Source organism: Meleagris gallopavo, chromosome 7, assembly GCF_905368555.1.
Source record: "Meleagris gallopavo chromosome 7, MGAL_WU_HG_1.1, whole genome shotgun sequence".
NCBI lineage: Eukaryota > Metazoa > Chordata > Aves > Galliformes > Phasianidae > Meleagris > Meleagris gallopavo.
The window spans coordinates 2,936,623-2,950,120 of NC_139410.1; the positions used below are offsets into that span (position 1 = coordinate 2,936,623).

Genomic DNA, 13,498 nt, shown 5'->3' on the forward strand with positions numbered 1-13,498 from the left:
GACATTACTGCACAACACAATACGTGACTGATATTCATGTGGATGTGAATCTACAAGTCCCGTGCCGTAAAATGTAAAAATGGCAGTTGCATTTCAAGTGCATTTATTGCAGCCGTATTTCAGTACCCTGTCTCCTGTGATATTTTGTGGTTTTTTTTTTTTAATTAAATTATCTCTCAAATTAAGAATTTCACCTTTCTCCTTCCTTTTACTTTTCCCTTAAAAAAAAAAAGAAAAAGTAATCCCTGATCTTCATGCACTTGAGGACAAGCAGGGAAAACTCAAATCCAAAAGCCTTAACCATCTGGTGGTTATTGAAGAACTCAAAATGCTTTGACACCATACGTCAAATGTTGGGTTTTCTCATCAGCCCTAATATCAGAGTTATCATTTTCCCCATTTAAAAACATACAAACTACATTCAAAACTGCCTGCCCTTCCTTTTCTATATACTGAATCTCCTCTTCTATTACAATTGAAATGCTATACCAGATAACAGAGCTGCTCTCAAGTCTTGTAAACAGAGCATATGATCTTTTCTATAAAGCAATTTTCACTTACCCTGACAATCCTTTCCAAGTATATCATACCCAGGAACAGGAGTACAGCAGAGGCTATAGAAGGACCTTGTCCAGTATTTAGAAGCTAATGGAAACTGTGCTGCTTTCTAACATGCTTGTCTGATTGCCATCATAACACAAAATCAGAGAGTAATGAAAATTAGGTATGAAGAATACTGCAATTTTGGTAATTAATTAGTTCGAACCCACTTGATATAAGTGGTATAAATATATCTTCTTTTAGATACGAGATATAAAGATAAAAAGCCGATTATTTGTTCTAAAGGGAGAAAGGCAAAAAGGCTCTACCTTTTTATTAACTATCTAATGATATTTAAGTAGTAACAGCTCTAATACTACCCACCAACAGTGCTTTTCTCCTTGCCAGACACAACACTAATGATTCCAGCTGTATGCACAGGACAAATATACCCACTGCTCATCCTTCTAAGTGTGCTAATATCCTGAATTACATGAGCAATATTAGACACACTGGTAGAATTAACATGGAGGAAACAATGGAATTATAGAACTGTAACAAGACATTTTACCTATAAATGCTATTATCATGCAACTTTTGCCAAAAGAAAAGCATTTCTTTGTTAAAGAATCAGTTGCAAAAATGTCAGTGCTGTCAATATGACTTCACTGTAAGACATCAGCTACAGATATGTGATAGAAAACAAAATTATGCTGTACCAAGTTAGTGGGGTTTTTTTGGTTTTTTTTGTTTGTTTGTTTTGTTTTTGTTTTGGCTCTATTATTTTCTCAGCTTTGATTCTGCTATCTATTTTCCCGTGACCCACAGGAAACCGAAACCACTCCACATTCCAATCATTCCCAACTTTTGTTCAATGAAACTTTCATCAGACAGTTTAAGGGAAAAAAATAAAATAAAATGCTGCAATACTCTATAAGCCTTCGAAGGAAAGGTATATTATATTACGTGAGGCAAGAAAGAAAGAAAAGGCTCTTTCTGATGGAAAAACATTTCAGAAATACTGATTTTCTTATCTCTTTCCATATCCAAATCCAGGTATGAACAGGTAGATGTGATAACATCTGCTCAGAAGAACATTTTGAATTGCAGACTCATATACAGTGTTGTACCTAAAAGACTGGGCAAATTTGCTTTTAATCGCAATAAAAATGACAGACAGAAAAGTAATTAAGATTTAGTAGAGAATGTAGAGAACCAGTTAAGTCATAGTTCCTTGCTGTGTGCAAAGCTAATACAGCCAAAGATTTTGAAACTGGACCCTGAAGGCATATTTACAATTCTTTTCTTTATGCCTACTGATGACACTAGAAGCCTTGACAGATTAGCTGCTTCGTTAATACACTTCAATTCTACACTTCTAAGCAAGCAGTGTGATTAACTCCATCTGTGACTCTCTGCTTATATGAACTAATATTGTTTACTTCAGATTGCTTTATAAAACATATTGGCTTTGCTTCAAATTCCCAATTGCTTACAGAAGACTTGACAAATGGATTGTCTCTTTCATATTAAAGTGAGACCAACCTGTGAGGTTCACCTGTGGAATCTAACCAGATTTTTAAACTGTAACCCTTGACGTTCAGAGATCTGGATAACTGGATTGCCTGCTTTAACTGAAGAGACAAATCATTATACACTTTATGCTTAACATAGAAATAAATTTATGTTTAACATCTGCCGTGTTGAGTCCCATCAGTTTCACAGTTCACTACACTGCACTATATTAGTTTACGTATAAGAACAATCCACAGAACCTCTGCTTGGCAAGCCCAGTCTTCTCCTTAATGTAAGTTGTTGCCATTGGGACTATATTTATGCCACATCTGGCCACATTCAAGTAAAAAACACTGGAACTATTGATAGAACTACTAAAATAACTAATTATTTACTTCCAAAGATTTCAAGCTACTTCACAAAGTTCATGAGTCGCATCCATCTAGCTGTGAAAGAGGTAAGGTGTACATAATGACCTTCAGTATGCCTTTGGAATTACTGATTTAAATTTAAGAGAATTGTTTTTAATTGCTTTCCTGTCATTCAAAAATCTGAATACAGAAAAAGAAAAGCAGCTAAAAAAACAGGAGTGTCAACTCACAATGAATCCATGTTTTTATGTTTCGCTGTTACTGGAACAGATGAGAAATAAGGATGCTCTTCAAACTCAATTATTTACTATCACACAATCTCTTAAGAATCACATATATAGCATTTTCTCCCAGAAAGATTCCCTCTGGAAAACCAAGGCTACTGTAAATATCCTATACAAAAATCTAGTTAGATATTTCATCAACTGCAATAGTTACGTATGTTTATTTTAATTTCATCTCAGACAGAAGTCTGCTTGCATTTCGATCATACCATGATAATCACGGCTTACTTGTAACCACTTCATCTTTTCCTGCAGATGTCATAACCTACTTCAAGGAACAGCACACAAGGATGAAATAGCATGGTAAGAATAGCCAAGATTCTCAGACTACTTTATTTAGTCTCAAAGCAGAAATTAAGACAGATTTTTATCACCTAACTTCTTAATAGATGGATCAGGAGCAATTTAGCACCAGAATAAGAAACTTTCAGAACAGCTAAATAATTAGAACTCCTGAGGCTACCATAATTCATCAAGGTGCAACTCTATTCATCACTTCCAATTCTTTCTCAGAACGTTACATGCTAATGATTCATTTGCTTAGCAAGGGAGTTGAAAGTGATGGAAAAGTTTTTAGCTCTACTCCCAGACAGAATTATGGCTCATCCACTGATGATTCGAGCAGGAAGCTATCCTTAAAAAACAACATTTTTTTACAAAATAGAGCCCTAGAGAAGTGACATCAAATTAAAAAAAATTAATAAATTAGAATATTTTTAATATAACATCTGAAAATATCATGTCATTCCCCATAAATCACAAACTTTCAAAGCACTTCAGCTTTTTTCCCTTTTCAGTGTATTTGTCACATGCCTTAGCAAACACAGGATAACATCTTTTTGAATGACATGATCCTACATGATGATCCTATATGATTGTGCATATTTTTCAATTACAATCCAGGATTACATTCCCATAGCAAATAGTATGGTGATCCATTTCAGTGACAAGCAGTATGGTGGTGAAACTAGATTTGTACGAGTGAGAAATACCTGCATGCATATGTAATCAGGCACATCCATGGCCCCAAAAATGTAGAAAGTATTACAGATCTTTCTTCAAAAAAGAAATGTTTTTATCTCACAAATCATTTGCAACTTCATTGCAGAACAATTCAAGTGCAGTTCATGGAACTGTTTTTTCAAACAAGATCAAAGGGACAATTAAGGTCATCTAAGAAAAATGAACCAATATAAAACTGAATTCCTCGTACATTTTCATTTGTCTTCCTTTAAACTTGAGTCCAGTTTTACATATCACAAAATAAAAATATGGAATTATCACATTGTTATATATCACAACATTATCTCTTCATACTAACCACCTAGATTATAATTTCTTTGAGATGCAAACTATACTGTTATAATTGTCTTTTATTTTTGCAAATCTTACTTTAATGTTTAGCACATTGTTACAAGTTGTTTTTTTGTTGTTGTTTTTTTTTGGTTTTTTTTTTTTGTTTTTTGTTTTTTGTTTTTTTTTTGTTGTTGTTGTTTTTTTTTACAGCAAGTAGCCATTTGCTCCCTGGTAAAGTCTTGTCCACGATGCACGATTGCATTTCCCAAGTGCACTAGAATGCTTAAGTCAGATTATCTTCAGATCCGTGAAAGAGAAAACAACAGGTCATACTTGGGAGCAGTGCCAAGAAAAGCCATCTCAGCTTTTTGAATCAAGCAAACAACATCAAAACCAATAAGAGAATCTTAGAGATCTTAATTTCCTTAAAAGAACTGCCTCATTAATGTCTTCTGCTCCCAATATTTCTAAACACATACAAACACAAAACAACAGGGAAGCCAATTTTCCCCTAGTACTTTGGCCCAAATATTCAATAGTTCAAGCAAAAATTATAGAAGCGCGAGCTATTTTAATATAGTTGATTTATGAACGCATAGGTTTCTGTCACTAACTTCAGTGGAGGTAAAATATCACTCGTGAAGTAGGTATTAAGAATCATAATGAAAATCTTGAGGTAAACGAGTTATTTCATACAGGACCATCAAAAACAATTAGCCAAATCTAAACAGCATATGCATAATGCAAGTACAAATTTCAATAAGGAATAATTAGATTACATTAAATACATAATTGCACACTAATTCTTTGTGCTTATACTCACTATTAAGTTGATGAAATTGTTTTGTGAAAGCTACGCTGCCCATCTTTAGAAATGGATAACCAAAACTGTGTTCTACTACAAATAATAAGGTAAACTCTGGAACCATTTGTATCATTTGCCTCCTGTGTGAAAGAAATCTCAAAAAAATCCATTTTCATTACAGGCTTAAAGCTTATCATATGATTCTAGAAGGATGTTCTTAATATCGGCAAAAGGAATCACAATTACAGGCCTTGTCCTAAAATAAACTATAAATCTTATGGTTAAATATATCATAATAACGCACAGCTAATAGACTAATGATTTGCAATTATTCTTATTCTAATTTTATATTCTACATGTAATTCAACAAAATATAGAGTCCAGCCAGGTTCAGCACAATGTTACTTTTGTAATCTAATTAGGAGTAGGCAAACAGGCTTGGTAAAATTACATCTCCCAAATTCCAAAATCATTCACCCTCTATTGATTTTCATTCACATCTTACACACGGTCAAATCTTAACATTTTTCCCATTGTATCACACAGCAGTAGATATGAACTGCACATGTTATTGTTTCATTTGGCTTTTGCTTGGAGGTGTTTGTATTGTTTTAGTTAATTGCACTTAATAGCAAAAATTAAGTTACCATACTTTTTCTGAAAGCTGCCTACATAAACGCCATTATCTGATTTTGCAGAAGTTAGTCTAGAATGATGCTGCTCTTTTTATGTTTAGTCAGTATCATAGCACCTCACTGCCTTTCTGAAATTCATTAAACTTGATCTTCTCAACATCTCATCATTAGTATGGCTAAAACATACTATCCTCAAAATGAAAAATCAATATCTAGATGAAACTAACTTACAAGAAAGCCTAGAATTGTGCACGAGGTTTCTGAACCACTCTACCATTATACTGTTAGACAAGTGAAGGTGAATCTTTTTCACACTGTGTTATATTCAACCTTCTGCACTCTTCAACTCTGTCATTTACACACTTGGGCTTCAGTCACATACATCTTTGTACATACTTATTTTTGTGCACATATTAATGAGCAGTCACTATGCTAGTTTATTTTTCCCATTCTATATGATTTGTTGCCTCCTGCAGTTACAACAGGCACAGCTTAGGTAGTCATCTCTGCCTTTATTAAGTAAAGCCTTACAAAAATACTGAAATATTTATTGTGCTCTTCTGCAACCTTACCCTGCTTATTTCTTTTCTGAGTCACAAGTGTTCTGAAAGACTCAAAACTTCCAGTAATTCTAAAAACAGGAAATACAACTGAAGAACTGTTTCTCAGGGGATGGACACATGAAAACGTCGATCTGAAAAATTCAAAGCCACTCAAAAAAGTACCTATAAAATTTGCTGTTTTCTTTTTTAGTATTAATCACTCTCAGGACCCACTTTTCATAAATTAAAGTAGTCTGGACTAACACAAGCTATTATATAAGGTGGAATATATTGTATTTACTCAGCATCAGTAATACTTAAGAGCAGTTTGGGCTTTACATCTCAGGCACTGATAAATACTTGGTACTGGGGCTGTTTCTAGATTCAGAGAAAACAAATACTGAGCAGTGTTGAGATCTGTGATTATCTAAATAGAAGCGTAAGATTGTAACTAAGAGAAAACATTGTGGAAGTATGTGACATTTTAGAAAGAAGCGTTTAGAAAGAAGGTCCAGTAACAGATCAAAGGAAGCAGAAAACTCCTTCCCAACTTTCAGTAAGCATGAAACAGATGTTCCCAGCACCTGCTCATGCTTCATCTGTTTTGTGAGCTCGAGAACATGGGTATTTTCAACACATATAATTCTGTCCTCTTAACTGAGATGAGGAATTGGAGAATTACTAAAACTAAGAGAGAGACACGTTGCTCCCAAGGATCATTTCCCTGCACTGTCTCTCCCTAATGTCCCTAATGCATCCAAGGCATCAAAATGAACATATCTAAGTCATTTGAATATAGTTGTGTCCAAAAGCACACAGGGATCTTTCTTTACCCACAAGACTTTCTATTATTCAGAACACTCTCTGATTTCCCTGAAAACACCCAATTGTTCACTTCATATGAATTCCATCAATATTGGTTGGGTTGCAGCAGCTGGTTTGTTGCATTCCATTAGGTCTACTCATTCCACATAAAAGCAGGATTCAATTATATGCTACAGCTATCTGGCCTTCAAAGTTGATACGCTAATCACAAAATATACCAGTCATAATTTATTACCAAGGTTTAGACCAGCTATTCTCTCTCAGACTACAGAGCTATCTACACTGCTGTTCATCCAAACTTGCATAAGACTCTGTGACACCATCATCCCTTTTTTTTTTGTGTGGTGTGAGTAATGCTTAAGTTCTTAAAAATACCACACAGAAACTAAGAAGCATAAAGCTAGGTTTTTTTAGGACCTTTTTTTTTTTTTGTGCTACATTAACAACATGATTTTATGCATGGGGCAATGGTCTAACATAGATCTGATTTACTACATTAGAATTTGTTTTACTAGAAGTATCATTTTGACAATTTTAAAATGTTTATATAAGGTCAAAGTAAAATTAACAGGATGTAATCACTATCTCCAACACAGTAAATGTATGTCCATACATTTCTGCTCAGAATGGCAAAGGTCATTGCATACAAATTCAGAAATTCTATTGGGTCACTGTATTGCTTTCTAGCTGCAAAAGTCAGTTCAGAGCCTCTATGATCAAATGCAAAGGATAAGAAGAAAAACCCTTCATGTTTACTCCATGTTTCTTTGGCTGAAAGCCAGCAACAGCAAAGCAACTTAGAATTGCAGGGCTAAATCTCCATTTATCTCACTCTTACAGACCTAAAACTGTTTATTCAGACAAAAGGACTTACAGGACTGTATCTTGTGCTGCACACAAAATGCCACATTCTTTTTTCTCTAAAAAAACAAAAAAAAAAAACAAAAAAACAAAACAAAACAACTAAAGGTTTTCTTAAGCAGAACCATGGAAATTTATGTTACTGGTAAAACTTGGTGCTTTTGTTCTTTTGTTCCTGTTCTGCGGGAAGGGATGGTTCTGCTTTATACTGCACAAAAAGAAATACAATCCACAAGAGACATGGTATTTATATGGGAAAAAAAAAAAACAAAAACCCATGTACACAGCGTGGAGAAAATAGATGAGAATGACAAGTGGTAGATTGGAAACTGCTTTAACTTTTCAGTTCAATAGCCAAAGCAAATACCAACAATTGTGGGAAAGGTTCAATTAAGGAAAGCGAAGCTTGACTTCCTAGCAGTTACACTGCTTACTTCCATAAGCAAAAGTGACACCAATCACAAGTTTAAAACACTAAATTTAAAAAACTAAGTTACAAGCCCTTCCAATTCATATCCTTTGATAGTTGTTTTCAATGCCATGGTTTGTATTGAAAATGATGTTCAGAGAGAACTGTAATCATTTAGCAGCTTAAGTGGTGACAGAAGATATCCTAAATTTATCAGGAAGCATAGGCTCCATTTTACTCATTTACTGTCTACATAAGAATATCTTGAAAGCTTCGGTATTCAAGTTCATCTCACATTTTACTTCTTGCCCTCATATACTTTTGTTATGGCACAAGCTGAATTGTATGCACTCGTATCATCACAGCCATCTTGATACATATTTCAAAATTATCTTCTAAGTTGATTGTGCTTGTTTATGGACAAGGCTTGAATTCCCACTAAATACTCATTTCCCATGCCTATTATAAAGATGAGCTATATTATAAATTCACCATTGAGAGAATATTTACTATTAGTAAGAAGCAATAACCGGTAACCTAATGCAGCTTACCCGTGTACAGCGTGTAGTAAATGCTTCCACAGTTAATTCAGTGCATTCCAGATATATACAGTTCCACAACAGAAAATTGGGGGGGGGGGGGGGGGGGGGGGAAAAAAAAAAAAAACAAGCTATTATTGTTCTCCACATACACCATGATCCCTTTAAGACAGTTCACTTCAACTGAAGTGTTGGCATACCATGTAAGAGAGAGAGAAGCAGAAGCCATGCAGAAAATGAAAATTGAGAAAATAACCTCAACTGATAACATTAAATGCTTTAAAATTAAAGACTTATACCCCTAGAATGTAGAAACGCTGGGTTCTTGGATGCTTACAGCCTTCCTTTGTTCTCTCTATTTCTCCATCTCCATTCTCTTTTTAAGCTAGGACAAAAATAAACTGCTAAACTAACTGAAGGGAAAAATGAAATAACTTTTCTTGACAAGTTGCTTTCACTTGTATTTCAGACATTCAGCTTGCAAACCTCTTTGTTTGCAAAACTGAAGAAAAAGGAAACAACAACAACAAAAAATTCCACCACAGCTGCTCTGGCTGACTAATAGCAAGAGCAACTGTGACAACAAATTTAAGACAACCTGCCTAGGAAATCAGCATCTCACAGAACTAAATAACTTTATTTCCCTGTACACAGCTGTTAACATCTCCCACAGACACTGCTACTTGCTACCAACAAAACAGAACATAGAATGAACAAATATAATTTACGTATTGGACATGGGTAATCTTTCACATGACGGTGCTGCAGGTACCAGAACATTAGCAGAAGAATCATCTTGGAAGATATAAAAAAGCAAAGAAAATCTTTTTTCCCAAAAAAAATGTAATTCCCAAGAACATGTGATTTTGTCACAGATGCTCAGCCTCCAATAGGCTCAGAAAAATCAAGGATCCAATTCTAAAAAGTCATTAGAAATTAAAAAATAAAAATAAAACAAAAACCAATAATTAGGTATACCAATGTTCAATGCTTCTTAAAAGTTTAAGAACTGCAAAGTATACATGTGCCTCAAAAGCATTTCCCTCCATGAGGTTTGCCTGCCAGGCTCCAGGCTGAGATGCAGACAATGCAGTTGCCTCTCTTTCTTTGCTCATCTCAGAGAATATCCAGGCCTTAACCCTGGGTTAGGCTGCAGACTACCGTCCTTCCTGTGGGAGCTGCTTTTAAGCTATCACTGACCATTTGGCCCCTGCACAAGCTACAAATCCTGCAGTGCACCATGCTGATCCGGCCTCCACCTGTGTTGACACCCAGCCTCTCCTGGTGACCTTGCCCAGCCATCCTGGAGCTGACTGACTCAGGCTCCTCTCAGCAGACCTGCTTTACATACCTCACTTGGGTGCTGCCAGCCACATTTCTGTGCTTAGCTCTGGGCTCACCTTCTCTCTTGGAGCTGCCAGCCCTGACTGCTTCCTTGCAGCCTAATCTGATGTTTTCTGTCAAGCATTCAAAAGAGAATTTAACTGATAGAATGTGATTTATTAATGGTCTAATTACAACCGAAATAACTCTAAGCCAGCTAGCTTGAGAAAATAAAGCCAAGAGGAAGTATCAAATAAAACATTTTTAGGTCACTGTGACCTTTGGTGAGGGCAAAGAATTCGTTATGAAAAATCAGACTTCATGATCACACGAAATCAAAATGAACCTGGAAAAGAAGCAGTCATCATTGACATGACTGATGACTTTACTAGGAAAACTTCTGATGCATCTATAACATAATACAACTCCCTGGAAATATGTCTATGTGGACAAACTTTTAACTTAGTTTTGATGGAACAAGAGAACAAACCAAAACAATAAAACAAAGTGTCAACGGTTTATGGGCTGTCATGAAACCATGACATAAAGGGAATAGATTCCTTATTACAGATAGAAATAACGTCTATTCACTTCCACATGAAGATTAAAAGTTCAAGGGTAAGTATTAGACTAATTTCTGGGGAAATCAAAGAAGTGCTGCTTTGTTATTTCTATGGATAAATTGTTAAAACTTATTCAACTCATAGAGCTTTCTCTAATTATTCTGTCTAGAGATAGACCTGCAGTCACAGCTTCAATTATTTTGTTTAAACCCTTTAAAATGGTCCAACCTAAGTCACTGCCACACGCAGTTCCAGCAGCTAAAAATGAGAAAGTAAGTTTCTTTGAGATCGCAGCGCACTGAATTTCTGTTCCACCACCATAAAGTTCATTCAAACATTCTGCATTTCCTAAACTGTTTTTTTTTTTTTGTCAGAATCTCTTCTTACACATTTCTCCAGGACCACATTGTCATCTTTTCCACCATTGTAAGTTACTTATGCTTGAATAAGTTAACAACTTTAAGTATTAATTAAATAATAAAAAAAATACAGGAAAAAAAACTTAGTACTTAGATTCTGATACAAGCCTTCCATAAACAGCAATTGTTGGAATCAGCAAGTAGTAAAGAAACTCTTGTTTACAATATTAAAGAATTTAACCTTCTAATGTCATTCCAAGCTTACCTATTCTCTGCCTAAGGTCTATTCTTTCTTCTTCACAGAAGAAATTATGCGTATCTATAGCCAGAACTATTTGATGGATCTAAGAATTACCAGATAACTTAAGACCAGGGACTAGAAAGAACGGTTGTAAAATACAAGTATTGAGCTAGATGTCCAAAAAAGACACAGGAATCTAGCAAGGCTAGTCCATATACCAGCAGGAATCATAGAAAAAACAATGCCACTAGAGCCACAGCTGCAACTTCTTCTTCCATTAGAATAAATTAGTACTCTAAAATTGCAATCCTGAGCTTTTGCAGCACAGGTGAACATGATTACAGTAGCAGCTTTCTGAAGTAGATAATCATGCACACAAAATTACAACAGAAGAAATCAGAGCAGAAGTAAAAAGAAAATAAAAAAATGCAACTATTCTGCGTTATTCAGCTCAATTGTATAAATACAAGGAAAAAAAGAAGTGTGGAAATAGTGAAATAATCAGAGAACAAAATACAACATGAAAAAAGAAATATGTAAATGAAAGACATGGAAAACAAGTTTCTGGAGCAAACAAATTGAAAGAGCTAAGCATACGTGAGAGTATTTCAATTACAGACAATTCTGATGACTTCAATTCTAGTCTTCTCTTAGCAGTAACAGCACCCACTGATTTAATTGCGTATATTAAAAAGAACTCATCTTACACACACAGACAAAACAAATTCCTGCAGCATCAGTGACCTGGGATGAAGTTACGAATAAACTGGTGATCAATCTCAGTCCTCAAAACTTTCACTACTAAACACTTAAACACGTATCCTATAACATAGGGGTGATCCGCAATCAACTTGTTTAACATCATTTCTTATTTAAATTGATGATCACAAGCGGAAATTAAAATACCTGCGGCTCTGGAAGTAATTGTTTTACATAAAACTTTTCAGTGATTCATGGAGTACATATTCTTCTTCCCAATAAAGTATACTTTCCAGGTACTTTCACTATTTGCAACCTCTTGAACTACAGTACAATACATTTAAAGCTACACACAGGAGGACATCAGCTCTTTAACACGTAAAAGACACAGTGGATTTCATTTGTGCAACAGCAAATGGAATTTAAGTTCGATTCAGCAATAAAAAAACAACAAGCAACAACTCTTACTAAGGCTGAGCTGGAAAGAACAATTACAAAGACGAAAAATAACAAATACTTACCCTTCACCTAGTACCTACAGCAGTGTAAGAGGAATGATTTGCAGATGAGGACCAGGTTCACAGCCTCTAATTGGCATCTCCTATTTATGACTGGTGGAGAAAGAATACCAGCCTAATTAAACCTTATTCTGACACAGGTGCATTCTATATATCGTTACAGAAACAGCTTGTTTTTGTTAACACGAAGAACCTGAGACCACACAGGTGGCCATCAGCACAGCTTTTCACAATTTAATCCTCATCATGGGCCTCCACTACTGAAAATGCTGGGTAACCATAAAGTAACATAATATTAGAGTTCCAAAACTAGAGCAATATTGTGTTTGTATGACTTTTTAAGATATGCCATGTGCAAAAGGCCCACTAAACCATACCATACATATTCCCATACAAACAAACAAACAAAAAAATAGGGCTAGTAAAGTACTTCAAAGCCTAGCCCAATTTTTATTTGTCCCGAAATGGAAAACCACTGTGGCGAATTCTAAGAGGTTTGTATGTTGTTTTCTTCAAACAAAACAGAGGCTGAGGAATAGAAAATTTTTACCATATTTCTCAGGGTTTGTATGTACTTACACAAAAACTACGTGAATGTGTAAGCTGAATACTCAAAGGTTTGTCTGCCTAAAAAGCAAGATAAATTTACTTTTTCTGAGCTCTTTCTCATCTCTTCACTACTATGCAGCTACACTCATCATGGTTGTATCCTCAAGAATTTTCTGAGAAACATTGAACGTAATAGTACTAGTCTCATCACAGCCATGTACTTATAAACAGAAAAGCAAAGACGGATGCACCTTGGTCTTGAAAGTTTGGAGATGAACTTTAAGTAACAATCTAAGAAATGCTTTTGACATTTCTTTCTTAGAAAGGAAAGCTTTCTTTTTAACAGAAGGTAGACAAAATCACGTGCTTTAAGTTTTCCCAAAGGTTAATTTTGCTCATTTTTACTTCTGCAAAATTTGACAGTCTAGGGGAAATAATCTGTCAGGTTGTCATAATGTAAGCTGAATTCACTGAAAACACCCAATAAGTAAAACTTTTATACCAACATGTCAAACTGTGCTATTTTAGAATATTTCTATTTATATCAGCGCACATGCATAGAACTCTAGCTAGTGGAAAAAAGCTTACTTTGTTGAGATAGGCCTGCTTGAAAAAAAGCTCTGC

The 13,498-nt window shown here is 35.0% G+C and overlaps 1 long non-coding RNA gene across 6 annotated transcripts in view; it reads right to left on the reverse strand.

Annotated features, from left to right (window-relative positions):
• LOC104911628 (uncharacterized) overlaps nucleotides 1-13,498 on the reverse strand; it is a 167,760-nt gene that overhangs the window by 127,751 nt on the left and 26,511 nt on the right. The window contains exon 3 of one of the 6 annotated variants that reach the window (XR_014884272.1): nucleotides 12,329-12,418. The exons of the other annotated variants lie outside the window; for them this stretch is intronic. This is a non-coding gene — a long non-coding RNA (uncharacterized LOC104911628). The remainder of the gene's footprint in view (nucleotides 1-12,328; nucleotides 12,419-13,498) is intronic. 6 annotated transcript variants of the gene reach the window in all.